Source organism: Solanum dulcamara, chromosome 1 (genome assembly GCF_947179165.1).
Source record: "Solanum dulcamara chromosome 1, daSolDulc1.2, whole genome shotgun sequence".
In the NCBI taxonomy this organism is placed as follows: Eukaryota; Viridiplantae; Streptophyta; class Magnoliopsida; order Solanales; family Solanaceae; genus Solanum; species Solanum dulcamara.
Genome location: NC_077237.1, coordinates 61,940,605 through 61,957,452, shown reverse-complemented (window position 1 = coordinate 61,957,452; position 16,848 = coordinate 61,940,605). Strand labels below are relative to the sequence as shown.

The following is a 16,848-nucleotide window of genomic DNA, read 5'->3' as shown; positions in this document are numbered from 1 at the left end:
TCTTCCAAACAAAGAGAACCAGAGCAACCTATGGAGAGATATTTGGTCTAATGAAACTCTTAGCCAAAAGGTCCTTTAACTGCTCTTTTTAAATCCTTAAGTTTTGACCAGATTCATTGTATAAGAATGAATAGAGATAGGATGGGCATCTGGAAGAAGTTCTATGCCAAAGTCGATTTTCCTTTGCGGGAGGAATACCAAGAAGATCATTGGGAAACACTTTCGGAAACTCATTCACTACTGGAACTGACTTAAGAGTAGGGGTTTCAAAATTTATATACCTAAACCGAACTAGATGATATATACAACCTTTAGAAATCCTCTTTCTAACTTTAAGTCACAAGATAAACTAACCCTTAAAACAATGAATTATTATCCTTCCACTCTATGACTGATTCATTCAGAAACTAAAACTTAATCACTCAGGTTCTGTAGTTAATAATGGCATAAAAGGTATGAATCCAATCCATATCAAGAATAAGATCAAATTCAATCATACCTAACTTTACAAAATCAATGGACGTGATTTTCCGAAAAGCTGAGACTGAGAAATTTTTGAAAACCCATTTAGCTAAAAATAAATCACCGATAGGAGTAGAGAGTGAGAAAGGTTCTAATAGGATTTTGGGATAGACATCAAACTTCATAGAAACATAAAGAGTCATGAAAGAAAGATTCGGTCTAGGATCTAACAAAGCATTAACATCAAACTGAAAGACTCATAAATACTAGTGACCAAATCAAGAGAGTCCTCCTGATCTTTTTTGAGTCTAGAGAGTATAAAACTTGTTCTGACGTTGACCCCACCCGAACTAGATGAAGTACCCTATTGAGCCTGGAGACTCAAAGAATTAGACTGAGTCTTTTGTCAACCACCTCTACTCTTGTTATCAAGTGAATGGCAATCTCTCAAACTATGAACAACCTTACCACAACCATAACATCATTCTGTATCAGCTAAGTATTTCTCTAAGTGACTCTTGCCACATTTTTTGCATGTGGGAAATGCTGAACACTAGATGCACTCCTTAAGGCTTGGGGTTTGACATCCTATCCTTGTTGAACTTCTGAAGGGGAGCACTAGATGAGTCAGGCCAGAGAATTTCTATTGTAATTGGGAATGACCACCACCACCGGACCTCAGATGAGAATAGTCACCACTATCTGTCCTTGCCCTCTTAGTCATTCTAGACCTGTTCTTAAGCTTCTCTTCCTCAATTTGTTGAGCATCGGTCATCAATCTTGAGATATTCATCTCCTTGGTCAATTACGGCATTAAATTCTTTGACCATAATTTTTTAGACACTGAAAAATAAAGTTGCTCGTATGAGATCCAGAATACGCTACCATTGTCGGAGCTTACTTGGACAATTGAGTGAATTTCAAAGCATATTCCTTTACACTCATATTTCCTCTATTAAAGTTAATGAGCTCTTAAACCTTAGACGCTCATCTCAAGGAGCAAGAACCGGTCTAGGAAAGCACCCTTGAAATTTTTCCAATTCAATGGACCTGCATCATTGGCCCTTTCTTTCTTCCATTGAGTGAACCACACTTGAGCAACCTCTTTTATTTGATAAGAAGCCAAATCTTCCTTTTCTACCGGAGTCACACCCATAATTTCCGTGATATTTTGGATTCCCTCAATGAACTCTTATGGATCCTCATCCACCTTAGAACCATGGAATTCCAGAGGATTCATCCGAGTAAAATCTCAAACCCTAGTTGCTTCCATACGCACATTTGTGTTCATGGGAGATATAACCTTATGGTTATATTGAGCTTTTATGGCTTGTATGAGCACGTCGAAAGCAACCCTAAACTCGGCATGAGTGACATGACCGGCCAAAGGATCAACCAAAGCTTGAGGTGCTTGTAGCTCCTCATATTGGTTCCTGATCCTTCTTAATGGAGCTCTTCTTGGAGGCATGATTCTAAAATGCATAGAATATGAGATAGAAGGAAATCATGTAGAGTTCAACTTTATCACATGACTTAAGGATGATGGAATAAGTGAAGTTTCGTAAATGTCTCATTGTATCTTATTCATAGATGTGGCACACTTTACACCAATGAGCAAGACTCTACTTAACGCGGCTTGTTAGACACCAAGGACTATTTAAAAACCCATTACTTTCAATATTATGTTTGTCACGCCCAAGCTACCCTCTAGAAGTGACATGGCGAATGGGATCCTGAAAGACCTTGAATGAGCCACTTAACATAAATATGACCCTAAGACAATTAAGATAAACAAATGAATTAAAAATTGGTATATAAGTCTCAACATAATATGATATAGCATAATAGGAGAATCAGATATGACTCAACATACGCGAAATTATCTAATGTCTAAAAAGCCTCTATCAAAGATGAGATGCTAGAACAAGTCTCTAGCTATATCTAACATAAGAAAAACCAAATAAAACTCTAAATGGATTCTAATATAAATGTCCTCAGAATATGAGGAGTCACCGATACTGTAAAGTTGATAAGAGTATGTACAATCACGGCCCTAATGAGAAGCGTCATGACCTATATTATAAAATAATATAGCAAAAAGTATGTGGTAAGTACTTGAAATAGATTGAGCATGAGGAAAGATGCATGATTATGAGAAACATAGCATGATGAATGTGAAAATATGATAATGCAATGACCAAGCTAAAATATGACATAATTTGATGAATCTGTGTAGAAACCATAGTACATGGTCAACGCAGTGATCATAAAATAATAATATTCATAATATAAGTGAGAATCATAAGTCTTTGTGAGAGATACCGTTAACTGACATAACTATATAAGCTATAATTTAGAGTCCAGTATTTTTCCCACATTGAAAAAGGTTGTCCTACTTGCCAAGTAAGGACCATGAATATGAGCTATTTGTGATCCACTAGCTTAAGCTAATTTGTCCCATTAGGACATCCTATGGCGGTACATAGTTATGGGATATAGATTTTGCTACTAAGGAACTCCGCCTCTACTAACGAGTGAGCCTTCATCCCTAATTCATCTTGATCCTAGGTAATACTCTCAATAAGAATAGTCATAATCATGAACATATGATAGTCTTTGAAAATGGTAAGAATCTAGTAACACCAAGTTCATCATTAAATACTTGAAATCATAAGAATAGCTTATTTCAACATATCATGATTCATAACATAGTAAATTCATAAAAGACGATTATCTAAAGCATCCTAATCATCATAATCTTTGTATAAAAAATCACACTTTAATTAGAAAGTGGCTAAATAATGGAAATCCTTCATGATGAGAGCACTTCAATTCGAAGCAACCTTGTTATCATAAAATTCATGTTGATAGTTTATCTAAAAGCATTCTTAAATCAAAGTTTCTTAAATCATGATGCATGCATAATCTCACAGCATAGTTCATAATCATAGAATAGGCATAATGCATGATTTCATGAGAAAACCATTGAAAACATGCAATTTAAATCAAACATGTATAATAAGATCATTGATAATGAATAAAATCATAATTGATTGAACCCAATAAATAATCATCAAATCCCTAGAATTTGAGATTGCAATTCATGGAAGAAATAGACAAATCTTCTGTACTCAAAGGATGGAAAGGTTCCATGATGAATTATCACATATCTCAATGAATTCTAGCCTTTAAACTAAAAGAGGGGACTTGAATCCTTGAAACCCTAGATTTTTTGATGAAGAAGACCTTGAGCGAGAATTTCTTGAGAGCCTTAGGGTTATTGACTAAACAAGAGAGAATGAGAAAAATTTGAAAGGTAAAGGTAGTTATATGTCTTAGGAATGAGCTCAAAATGACAGAGCTTAGGCATTAAAAGAGTAGAAAATGACTGAAAAAACCCTGAGAATTAAGTGGTGGAGGGACTCTACGAACCCTACCTATGGACCATCCTGTTTGTCCGTAGGTCGATATATTGAGACCCAACTTTATGAATAAAGACCCAGAACACTCCTTACGATCTGTAGACCTCTCTACAGGTCATAGGTCAATCGTAGAACCTCTGCTCTCAAATATTTTACCAATTTTGAAGCCCCACCTATGAACCACTTCTTACGGTCCGTAGGACCTCTCATCCCGTTAAACCCAAAAAAAAAATTCTGTGAATCTCATTCTACGATCCATCATACGGGTCATATAACCCATCTATAGACCGTTCTGTTGTCCATATAAAACCTTATGAAAGTTAACATTTTTCATCTTTCAGGATCTCTTCTACAATGGCCTTCTACAGACCGTAGGACCCTGTACAGTCCATAGGTTGGCTCATAGACCCACTTCTTAAACTTAACATTTTTCTCAAGTGTTATGACTCACCTAAGACTGCATTATATGGATCGTAGGTCCTTTGTATGGTCCGTAGGTAGCTTTGTGGGAGCTGGCACCAATAACTTTCTGCAACTTTTCTTTTCCAACTTGACTTTTTAACTTCTGAGGTGTTACATGGCTCTACCCAAACATGAATTTTGGTTTTTTATAAAATTTTGGATGTATTCTTCTTTATTTGGTATCAAAAATTTATCATAAGAGAACAATTTGGTAAGCCAAATATCATACTCAAACACCATCAAGTTGCCTTGTCGCAAATACTCAATGAGATTCCCAAACTCTCTCCATGTGTCTGTGCCTTTCTTTCACGAACCATTGCATTGAGGCCTTTTAAATTAGGATAATTTTTGAAGTCATGAAATGCTCAGCATATGTAACACCCCCCTTTTCTCGACATGTGCCTTCTTTTCAACATAGTCGTGACAACTATTTAATTTCCTGTTGTTAGGCTTATTGTCATCTAGAGTCTTGGAATGTTGTTGGTAGGTCCCTTTGCTTTTCCACAGTCTCCTCGCCTTTGATATTTTAACCTTTTGACTATATGCCCTTTTCTTTGTTGTGCTTGTCGTGCATGAAGTGTATTAAAGACTCACTCTCCACTATGGCGTAGTCCACATATGTGACTTTCCCGCATTGTAACTCAGCTTAGCCAAATTCTACAACCCATCAATGAAGTGAAACAATAAGTCATTGCGGGTAAAGTTGGGAATGTGAAGCATAAGAGTGGTGAACTCCTTGGAATAGTTATGTATGCTCTCTATCTTCTTCAACCCTTAAGCTTGCACCTTAATTTATACAAGACATTGTTTGGGAAGAGTTAATATTTGAACCCACCTTTGAACTGATCCGTGTGATAATAGTTCAAAAACCTTTCTCGACGCCAGCCATCTTCTCTATCCACCATAGCATGAAAATATTTGATATGTCAATACACTGGTGTTGACCTTGGCCTCATTATTCTTCACTTAGACGTTCCTAAAGTAGTTTTCCATTTTCCAAAGGAAGTTTTCCACTTCTTTTGCATCACACACACCTTTGAACACCAAGGCTTGGGAGCCTCAATCTTGGCCTTCCTCATCACAATAATGTTTTTGGATGACTCAACCATGCCATCACCCACTTGTCCCTCGAGTGCCTCCACCTTTACCTTCATGGCGTGAACAATGCCCAATGTCTCTATCAGCCTACACTCCAAAATAGTAACAATTTTTCTTAGCTCAAACTCCATTTTCTTATGACCCTCAAAATCATTTTGTAGGTTCTCAATCTCTTCAAAAGTATGCTCCTCAAGAATGCTAAGTGTGCCCTCCATATATCCTAAGCATTGCCCAAACATCTCGATTGCATCCATCCCTATATCAATATTCATAATCCACTTTTTTTTGAGTGAGACATCCTCGGGAATGACCTCCACTTTATCCTTGCCCCCTTAGTTGCAGATGGTTCCAGGAACATAAGAATTTTGCTTGACACAACCTTGGGCTATACCTCCTAACTCTTGTTGGTGACATTCCTATTCTTTTTATGACCCTTCTTATCAGTGACATCTTAGGTGAAGTTGGCTTAGGTGTTAACAATGTTGATTTCTCCCTTGTTAGTCATTTTCCTAATCACAATCTTTAATCTTATATCGCATTTTCACATCTTTAGTATTCACGAGCTTGCACAACTTGCTCACAATATTGATATGCCAAATAAACCTAGATTACTAAACTCAATATTGTTAAAGGAATAGTAGATAAGGAAGACAAGCGAAATTTTTTAAAAGACATTTTTGTATAAGAGAAAACTTGATAGATTTGCCTGATGCATCTACAATTTACTGGCCATAATCCACATTTACAAGTAGGTCTCCTCTTCAGAATGTTATAAGACCTTTCAAGAAAATCTTCCTAGATATTTCATAAGAATATAAAGTCTTTCCAAGGAAAATCCTCATGACTAAACAATTTTCCCAAAAATGCTAGTATTAGTTTTTGTGTAAGCATCCCACTTGGAAAAATGGTGTTTCAAGTGTCAGCTAGGTGGCATGATAATATGGAGGGTCATCACATTACTCCCACTTCATTAAACACAAATGTGCATGGGTAAGATTCGTATGAAAATTGATTCATTCTGGAATGTGCAATTGGTTACATTTGAGTTCCGCAGGAACAAAAGAAATGTGATTCCTATTGTACTAAGCAACCAAATACAAAGTACGTATCAGAAAATAATTGAAATGTTAGATTTTCTATTTGTCTTCTTATACAAAGGGTACAAATTCATTATAAGCCCTTCGTGAAGATTGAACGGCTTGAGTGAATTGAACAAGCTACGGGTAACCAACCAATCTTATCTTATATATATAAATGAGAATCTCAAGGCCTGTGATGTGGCACCACACAAATGAAGGATTCTTATTTATCTTTTATCATAATTTTTTTTGGCAATTTTATAGGAGAAAACAAAGTCCCTAAAATATAAAATACCGCTTCGGCACTCTCTATTTGATGCTTTTCCCTCTCTCTGTAACGTTTGTTTTGCCTCATCAATTACTCCTCTTTCTCTCAAATCTCTCTTCACCGCTCTAAAACCCACTACTTAAATCCAACTCTCAATTTTGATCTTCATGCTTAATAAGTTGTGAACTGGAATAAAAGAAGATTAAGATATAGTTAAAACTCCATTCATTGCCTTCTTCGTGTCTAAAGTTAATGGACAAGAAACGGCTGATGCATGATTGTCTTTACAATTTTTAAATTTTCATTTATGCATGATTGGAGTTTTATGTATATATTGTATTCCGTCTATTTGTTGATTTGTTAGTTGTCAGTAGTTTTGATTAAAACATAGGACCGGTTTGTTTTTTTACTTTGTTCTCATTTATATCTTAATTGTATTATAACTCTTTTAGTATCAGTTTTCTTAATTGAATGTTTTGATATGATTTTCCTTAGGCTCATACTATTTTCATTGTCTTTTTTTGGGGCAACTTTCTCATTGCAGAATTAATCGATGGGAACTATTGAATGAGGCTGGAGCAAAATTCAAATATATTGGAATATGCATTTGAAGAAAGAGAGAGACACTCGGAGGTTTGTTTGTGTTGAATCTTTTTTGGTTGAATTTCCATTTACTATTATAGAGTTTGCTTTAATTATTTTTAGGTATCTTGAAAGTTATGTCGTTAGAATTGAGCAACAGATTGTTAGTATGTTAATTATGAGTTAAAGGATCAAAACACACTTAAAGTATTCTATTTTATGGAGTTTCAAAACTGAACTATTAGTAGTATGAGTTTCCTACCAAAAGTATCACCTAATGGTCAGCAAATATAGCTAAACGCTGACTAGACTTAATGTTTGTCTACAAACACTCTAGGCGTTTTGTCTAAACACTCCCCTTCCAAGCCAGAGATAACGACACCACGACTTGGATGAGACCATATATAAGAAGGCGGAGAAGGAGATGTCGGATGTCACGGCATAAATAAATTAGTTTATGCAATGATAGTTTTTAACCTTTAACCTGAACTTTTTTTCTAATATTAATTTATTTAGATTGTCACAATGAAATTATTTTCCTACGTGGAGCACGTGACAGAATATTTAAGCAAAAGAGGATTGTAGTACACATCATGAGAAATTAGTCGAGGTATATATATAAGAGGATCCTAAGCCCCCCATGTGGCATGCCTCAATGATCAACAAACATATAAATAATTGAAATAAAATGAAAGACCATCTAAAGTAGAATTCAACATCACTTTAAAGCTCCCATAACGCTTCTTTTCCCCTCTTCAAACTCCCGTAAGGTCGTGACGTTGCTTTTTTGCTCTCTTCAAACATCTACTAATCATCTTCAAATATATTCCCCTGTTTCCCCTACTCGCGTTGTTCTCAAATATAGCGCTTTACACCATTACCTTTAGCCATCCTTCTGATCTTCACTCCTTCTGTCTTTTTCACTCCTTAAGTGAAAAAGGTAAGCACGAGCAACGGACAAATATCAGAGACAGCTTCATCCATAACTTCTCCCCCAGTAAAGTCATAGCAATTGAAGTTACATAATGCAAGAACGAGGATTGCAGAAATTACCGAGATGATGAAAGAGCATGTTGTGACAACTATTTTAGAAAATGCTGTCGATTTTGGATGATCCTAATTCATTGCTCACTCTCATATTTTCAATTCATCAATGATTTAACATTAAAAGTAAGTTGATAAACGTACTATGCTTTTATACGAAAAATGTGGAGAGAGGAAAAAATAAGAAGAAGATAACAGACCTTGTTGCTGCATTGAATCCAACTGATATCATGAACACACAACAAGAAATTGTCATGCTTTTAATTATTTTATTTCCGCCAAAATAAAGGAGGTGGGGGACAACAAGGTTAGCAAATTGAAAATAGTCAAGTGACTTTATCCAAACCAGCAACAAAAACAAATGTAAAGATATTCAATGTGACAAAGAATGACAAAGAGTACATAAACTTGAAACTTTGAATAAAATACACAAAGCTAAAAAAGTTTGGACTTTCTTAACAAGACGCAAAGATGGTCGTGACATGGAGCTGCTTTTATAAATAACTATTTGGTTGCTCATTCGTGTGAAAATTTGTGTGCATTAACAATGGAATCCATCTATTAAGACAATTTGTTAAAATTATTTGTATTATTTAAACACAATTTGAATGTAATATGCTACTATTTTCTTGCATTTTGAGAGAGACTAAATCTAATTTTAGGCAGGGAATTTTGATGGGTATGAATTCTTATGAGCTAATTTATCACGATCAGAGTCTACACCCTAATCGATACACGGTACTTAGAACCAAGAGTGATTCCAAGCTAACTATTGGCATAATAAATCAAAGCATATTATAAGAAAACAAAGCAGAAGCTGGAAGATACGCATAAAAGATCTTATTAGAAAGATAACGTCCCCATGAAGACTGAAAACTAATGTCTGAAACAAGCCTCTAATATTTGAATCAAAAGAAATAGTTCTAATATGCCTTAAGCAATATGACTGATGACTTTTAAGGTTAGAAATACTTCTAAATTACGCTTCTCCTCTTGAATAATACCCTTCATCTACTGCAACTTATAACCCCTACAAGGGTACATGTGACTACTTCTACTCAAGTCTGAGTCTAACTACATGCTCTCACAATGCTCAAGCCTAACCTGAAGTCACAAGGTGCTACATGTAATATGAATGTTCTAATCCTACATTTCTGTAGGGATTCTATCTCAAGAATACTACTTCTTCTTACCATTCCATTCAACTAACCTCAAGTTCAAATCAAGAAGCTACTTGTGCATAATGCATTCTTCCATATTATGAACACGATATTCAAGCCCATCACTATAACTACTTTATAGACTTCAAGGTAACCAATCCATCTAACAGTCTTTAGCTTTCCTAACATTTTTACAAGCTAAAATATTCAAGGACTATACCAAAAGCCATACCAACACTTTTCTTGTAATTTAATACAATAGATCCTTGATCTCCCTCCACTTTTATAACCTTAAGTAGAATAGGCATATCCTGATCTTCCCAATAAGGAAAAACTATCTTCTCATCTAAAATCATCATTCAACTTCTATCAACACCACTATCATAGCATACGAAGAATCAATAAAGAACTAGAATATGCAGATCTAGAATAAGAGAGATAATATAAAATCATAGCTTATACTTATCATGACTTTGACACTCATAAATGAGGGTCTCAAGAGAAAAGTGTAATGGGAACGAGTATGTCATAAACTTGAAGCATAAAGCATACATAAAGAGGCATTCTAGGCATAGAACATGTCAAACCATCCATCAACATCATGGGTAAACGAGAGCAGGATTTAGAACAACGAAATCATAGGCATGAGTTGTTCAAGAAACCTGATCTGAAAATACACATAACGTATTATGATTTCACTTATCACCAAGAATGTATTTATGAGTACATAGGACTGAGTATGCTGAGAAATCATGGGTACATACATCATGAGTTGTATATCATAGATCTAGAAGTCATAAATTCATGGAATAATATGAGGGTCATGTTCTGAAGCTATTGCTTTCTATTCTAGAACCTGAGCATGGGCATGAATCTGTATGAGGTTCATGAGTATGGATCATGGGTACGATGCTAACACGTAAGAGATGAGTAGGATGCCATAATAACTTAAATATGAGGAATACTCTACAATAGAAATGAATTGCTATCTTATTATAACTTCTTTTGAAATGCATCGCAATTTGATTCACAAGACTTGATTTGATTCTTCTCCTTATCATCTCCCTCTTATATCAAGTCCAACATTTCAAGTATACGGGCCTATCGCATATCCTTTAAAATCAGCGATAATATACACATGAATGCTTAACTTACCCGAAAAACCATATTTGGAGGATACTAGCATCATTCTAGGATAATCCTTTCAGAGATACCACTCTTAACTTCCTCTAACTTCTATAATTTTCATCCTATAACCTAAGCTTGTACTAGCAAACATAACCAATTCCTCTAACACCTCATAATTTGAATCTTTCTTTTAATTCTACTGGCATCATACCTGTAAGTTCATATCCCTCTAAATCAATAGAGAATAACTCTTAAGAACACCCAATAAGACATACTATACTTAGCTTTATCCACACCTAGCTTCAAACATACTAATTAGGAACACATAACACTTAATAATCTTAGAATATCATGCAACTACATATCATCTTGGGTTCACTTCTATTTTTCTATTGATTAAGGGTCTCCTTTATCCAATGACTTAGTCACCATTCTCACCTATGAATCAGATCTATATCATACCATCACCGACAAATTTATTGATAATTAAAAAACTTAAATCCTTACATACACTATTTCAAGCCTACCAGATCATTCCGTAAAACGAGCATCACTATCTCCAAACTATCATTTATTTTCACCTTGGTGATCATTCATATTTCAAGCTTAGCGTCTCGCACCAAACATGCATAACAATCCAACTTCACATACTATTCTATCTTAGCAGCTACTGGATAAAATTTTAGGAACACTAGTCCACTTAAACCTCATAGTAATGACAGATGATCTTAATCTTACCATTTATCTAATTATAATATATTAGCATATCCTTCTTTTCCACATCACTACTACTTATCCATCCATACATCTAAACTATATTCATAGCTCTACAAGCATTAAGCAGTTCCTTTTCAAAATCACAATGCAATGCCTAGATCCATCAATCTCTAACCACTCACTTCTTCTCTACCTTCTGTCACTCAAACTACTTTAACTTACTACCCCTTAGTAGTTACCACCTGAAGACTTAACAACTTCATTCTAACATAACGGATACATAACTTCTCTCTCTCTCTCTCTCTCTCTCTCTCTCTCTCTATATATATATATATATATATATATATATATATATATATATATATATATAAGCTACACTTTGATATTTCGTTATCCTCACCTTCTGGCTATTACAATTCTAGATTCACACTTCTAATCTTAGATCATTCTACTACTTATAAATCATGAAATCTCAAAATCACATTATTTTTCGGGTGCCAATACTATCCAAGAATTTGGACACATTTTTTCTTTTTTCATGAATGTTCTATGTAATGGAGGATTGTAGAGAAATCTGAATACATATCAAAGTTTGGCTAAACAACATGATTCACATAAACAAGGACATAAGATTTTGAATTGAAGGGCTAAAGCATATTAATAGGCTCCTATCAAGCCCTTTGTGCAATCTCTAAAATGCTAATAGTTCTATCTGAGAGTACCTTATTCGTTGGAAAAAAGCTTTGCTACTTCTCTCACCTCGAAGATGAGGAATAGTTAGAAGAATTTGAGAAACGCACGAATCTACATATATTTCTAAGAGAATAGCTCTGTTGCGCGATCGAGAGTATGAAAGAAGGAAAAGTATTTCCTAAACATCCTGTAGCCTCCCCCTTATAAGTGGCACACTTCATACCCATACAAGAGACTCTACTAGATGCATTTTTTCAGACATCCTAGGACACTTGAACCTAGGGATCTGATACCAAGTTTGTCACGACTCGAGTCTACATCCTAGCCAAGACACGGTACTTAGAACCGTGAGTTGTCCCAAGCTAACCCTTGACATAACACATCAAATCTTATAATAAGAAAATTAAGCGAAAGTTGGAACATATGCATAAAAGGTCTTATTAGAAAGATAACATATCCTTGAAGACTAAAAACTAACGACTGAAACATGCCTCTAATATCAAAATCAAAAGAAATAAGTACTTTTCCGGGACATGGCCCCAGACTACCAAAACTTAGTAAAAGAACTAACTAAAACTACTTCATGAAGTCCTCGAATAAGGAGGACTCACCAACTACTGATTGAGAACTTCTGCAACTTTACTAGTCACGAGTCTGAGAACGAGTGCCGAAATCTACATCATAAAAGAATGCAGCAGAGAAAGTATGCGCCACTATGTGGAATGTACTAAGTAATTAAGAAGCGCTAACATAATCATGAAAATAGCATAACGAGGCTAGTGAAATAAAGTGTTCAAAAATCATGTACATAGTGAGAGAACTTGTAGAAAAAACAAATGGAGTTCATGTCTAAATACCATTAAAAATCTTCTTTCAAAAGCATATATAGAGATAAGTCTATTTCAGAAATCTTTCATAAAAATATACATAACATAGAATACTTCAAATTAACCATAATATGTGAAGAGGGTAACGTCTCTTGTTTTCCCCTCTTCAAACTCCAGTAAGGTCGTAACATCGCTTCTTTGCTCTCTTCAAACATTTATTAATCCTTTTCAAATATATTCTCCTATTTCCTCTACTCGCATTGTACTCAAATATGGTGCTTTAGTCCATTACCTTTATCCATCCTTGTGATCTTCACTCCTTCTGTCTATTTCTATTCCTACGAGCAAGCGCTGCCACATCACCGGATTCAAGTCCCTCTATGTTGCCAGTAATCTCTTGAAGGGTTTATCACCCAACTTTCCTCTAGATTTTAGATATCCGATACAGTCAGTAGAAGTATAAGATGGCTGAAGGATTTTTTTCTGAGTCTTGTAGGTATTTTTCCCTGATTCTTCCCTCTATTGCTTACTTCTTTTATCTTTCTATATAGTTTAGTTTGTAGGTCCTTTTAATTTGTATCGTTATGAATTTGCTTTCCTACTTCTTCCATTTCTTTTATGTGATTATTCTCTCTGCTAATTGTCTGCTTTGTGTTCTATGAATCTATTTTTAATGTGCTTTGGGATTTTACTCCAGCCCATCTTTGATTCACTCCACTGCTGAAACCCACCCTTTTGAATTACTATTTTAATGATATTGTTGACCATTGTCTTATATAAATATCCTTCAATAAAACCTCCCCTTTCGCCTTTTGAATTACTGTATTTTGTACAGCTAATACATGTACAGATGGAGATGGAGATGGAGACTTGTGGAAAAATAGAATTTACCATAGTAGGATTTTACTTCCTCTAGTGCGCCAACCACACTCCCTAAGGATCATGCAGGTAACTTGCATCTCACTTGCACACACTTCACTTTACTAATGTACCATGAAAGTCTCTCATTAACCTTTACTCTGACTTCTACAGTCTTCTATTGAATCGCCCTTTCTGTTCTTTTAAAATAAAAAAATGACGCACCACAACTTTTGTTTGACACTCTTTCTTTTCTAATATATGTTACGCGATTGCCAGATAAGACGGGCTGAATTCCATTAAGTGCAAGGGTAAGCACGAGCAACGGAGAAAGATAAGAAACATCTTCAGCCACAACTTCTCCTCTAGTAAATTCATAGCAATTGACGTTACACAATGTGAGAACGAGGATTGCAGAAACTACCGAGATGATGAAAGAGCATGCTGTGACAACTATTTCTAAAAATGTTGCTGATTTTGGATGCCCTGCTCCCAATTCATTGTTCACTCTCACACTGTCAATTCATCAATGATTTAACATTAAAAGTAAGTCGATAGACGTACTATGCTTTTATACGAAAAATGTGGAGAGAGGGTAAAATAAGAAGAGGACAACAGACCTTTTTGCTACATTGAATCCAATTGATATCATGAACACCCAACCATAAATTGACATGCTTTTAATTTTTTTATTTCCTCCAAAATAAAGGGGGGGGGGGGGGCAAACAAGGTTAGAAAATTGAAAATAGTCAAGTGACTTTATCTAAAGCAGCAACAAAAACAATGTAAAGATACTCGGGAGAATGAGGTAAAAGGAATGTTTGAGAGTGAAATGAAGGATAGGGGATTTGTATTTTTTTTCTTTTTTCTGTTATAAATATATAATTAGGGGTTAATTATAAAGAAATGGGGTTGATTTGAAATATTTGTAAATTTAGGGTAAAAAATTAAAATATCAAAAACTTTTAATAAAATCCTAAATTTTCTTCATTCTCTTCATTTTCTTCCAATGAGCTGTTCTGTTTTCTCTCCTCTCTTTTCTTCTGTTTTCTTTTCTTTTCTCCAATTTAGGGCTCCTTTATTCAATTTTTTATTTTCTCTGTTCTCCTCTCTTCTCTTTTTTTTCCTAATTCTTTTTCCTTTATTCGAAAATTGAAGGTAGATCAACATCATTTTTTTTTCCTCTTCATGTTTTCCTCCTCTTGAATCAGTGAAATATTGTATTATGTGATGTCATACTTGTGTCCCCCATTAATACATAGATAATTTATTTGCAGGTTCGCAGTGCAATCAACTTTTGATTGTTTAAACAAAGTTTGGTTGTTTACATGGAGCCTGCATGTGCAGTGCAAACTCTTAGCATAAATACCATGTTGTGCAATGCAGGTCATTTGTGTAAACATAATCCAGTTGTTTAAACAACATGAAGTTGTTTATAAACAACTGCATGTTGTTTATAAACAACTGCATATTGTTTATAAACAACGTGTAGTTGTTTATAAACAACGTGTAGTTGTTTATTAACAATATAGAAGAACAGATGAAATGTTTATCCCCTTTGAAGCAAATTCCCAAACAATGTATTAACAAATTACTATCAAGAACAGAGAAGTAACACAAATTAAAAAATCTTTGGTTTAGTGATGAAGAAGAAGGCAAATGCAAATTTCATTTTTGTTCAATGAAGATAAATCTAACCCTAGTTTGAAGAGAGCAAGGAGTTTGGAAGGCTGAAATGTGTTGAGATTGAAAAAAAAGAAAAAAAGAAGAAGATATGGAAGTAGACGAAGATAATATGGAAAGGGTTGTTGCTCCCGCTAAAAAAAACAAGCAGATTTGCTGGAAATTGGTTGTTGCCCTTTTGGCTAAAACTCTTATATGTTGGGTCTGTTTGTAAATAGCAAAACTTTGGGGTGTATAAAAATATTTTTTTTAAAATTAGCATAACCCATTAATCTCTAATTATACTAGAGTCCCTTTTACCTAATTTTTAAAAATTGTGTCCTAAATTCTCAAATACATAACTCAAAGGTCTCTTTTAATTCTATCTCCCAAGATACTCAATATAACAAGAATGACACAGTACACAAACTTGAAAATTTCAATAAAATACGCAAAGCTAAAAAGTATTGTACTTTTTAACAAGACGCAAAGATGATCGTGACATGGAGCTACTTTTATGAATAATTATTTGGTTGCTCATTTGTGTGAAAAATTGTGTGCCTTAACTATGGAATCCATCTATTAAGACAATTTTTTAAAAATTATCTCTATTATTTAAACATAATATGCTACTATTTCCACGCATTTTGAGAGGGACTAAATCTAATTTTAGGCATGGAATTTTGACGGGTGTGAATACTTATGAGGTAATTTGTCACGATCCGAGTCAACCTCATAGCCGAGACAGGGTACTTAGAACCACGAGTGGTCCCAAGCTAAACCTTGGCATAATACATCAAAGCATATTATAAGAAAACTAAGTGGAAGATGGAACATAGGCATAAAAAGTCTTATTAGAAAGATAACATATCCATGAAGACTGAAAACTAATGTTTGAAAAAAGCCTCTAATATCTAAATAAAAAAATAAGTTTTTTCTAGGCATAGCCCCCGACTACCATAACTTAGTAAAAGAACTAACTAAAACTACTCCATGAAGTCCTCGAATAAGGAGGACTCACCAACTGCTGACTGAGAACTGCTACAACCTTGCTAGCCACGAGTCTGAGAACGAGTGTCAGAATCTACATCATAAAAGGATGTAGCAAAGAAAGTATACGTCAATATGTGGAATGTACTGAGTAATTAAGGAACACTAACACAATCATGAAAATAGCATAATGAGGACAGTGAAATAAGGCTTTCAAAATTCACGTACATAGTGAGAGAACTTGAAGAGAAAACAATTGGAGTTCATGTCTAAATACCATTAAAAATCTTCTTTCAAAAACATATATAGAGATAAGTCTATCTCAGAACTCTTTCAAATAAACATATACATAACATAGCATACTTAAAATTAACCATAATATGTGAAGATTGTATC

General features: G+C 34.6%; 1 long non-coding RNA gene across 4 annotated transcripts; it reads left to right on the top strand.

Moving 5' to 3' along the window:
* Window positions 1-6,803: 6,803 nt before the first annotated feature.
* On the top strand, window positions 6,804-15,768 carry LOC129888372 (uncharacterized). Of its 4 annotated transcripts, none has more exons than XR_008766646.1 (4): window positions 6,804-7,003; window positions 7,336-7,424; window positions 13,778-13,890; window positions 14,080-14,430. It is a non-coding gene; the product is annotated as an uncharacterized LOC129888372 (long non-coding RNA). The 4 variants fall into 4 exon arrangements; XR_008766649.1 differs by having other exon boundaries at window positions 6,804-7,039; XR_008766648.1 differs by adding an exon at window positions 15,078-15,768 and having other exon boundaries at window positions 6,805-7,424; window positions 14,080-14,346.
* Window positions 15,769-16,848: the final 1,080 nt, after the last annotated feature.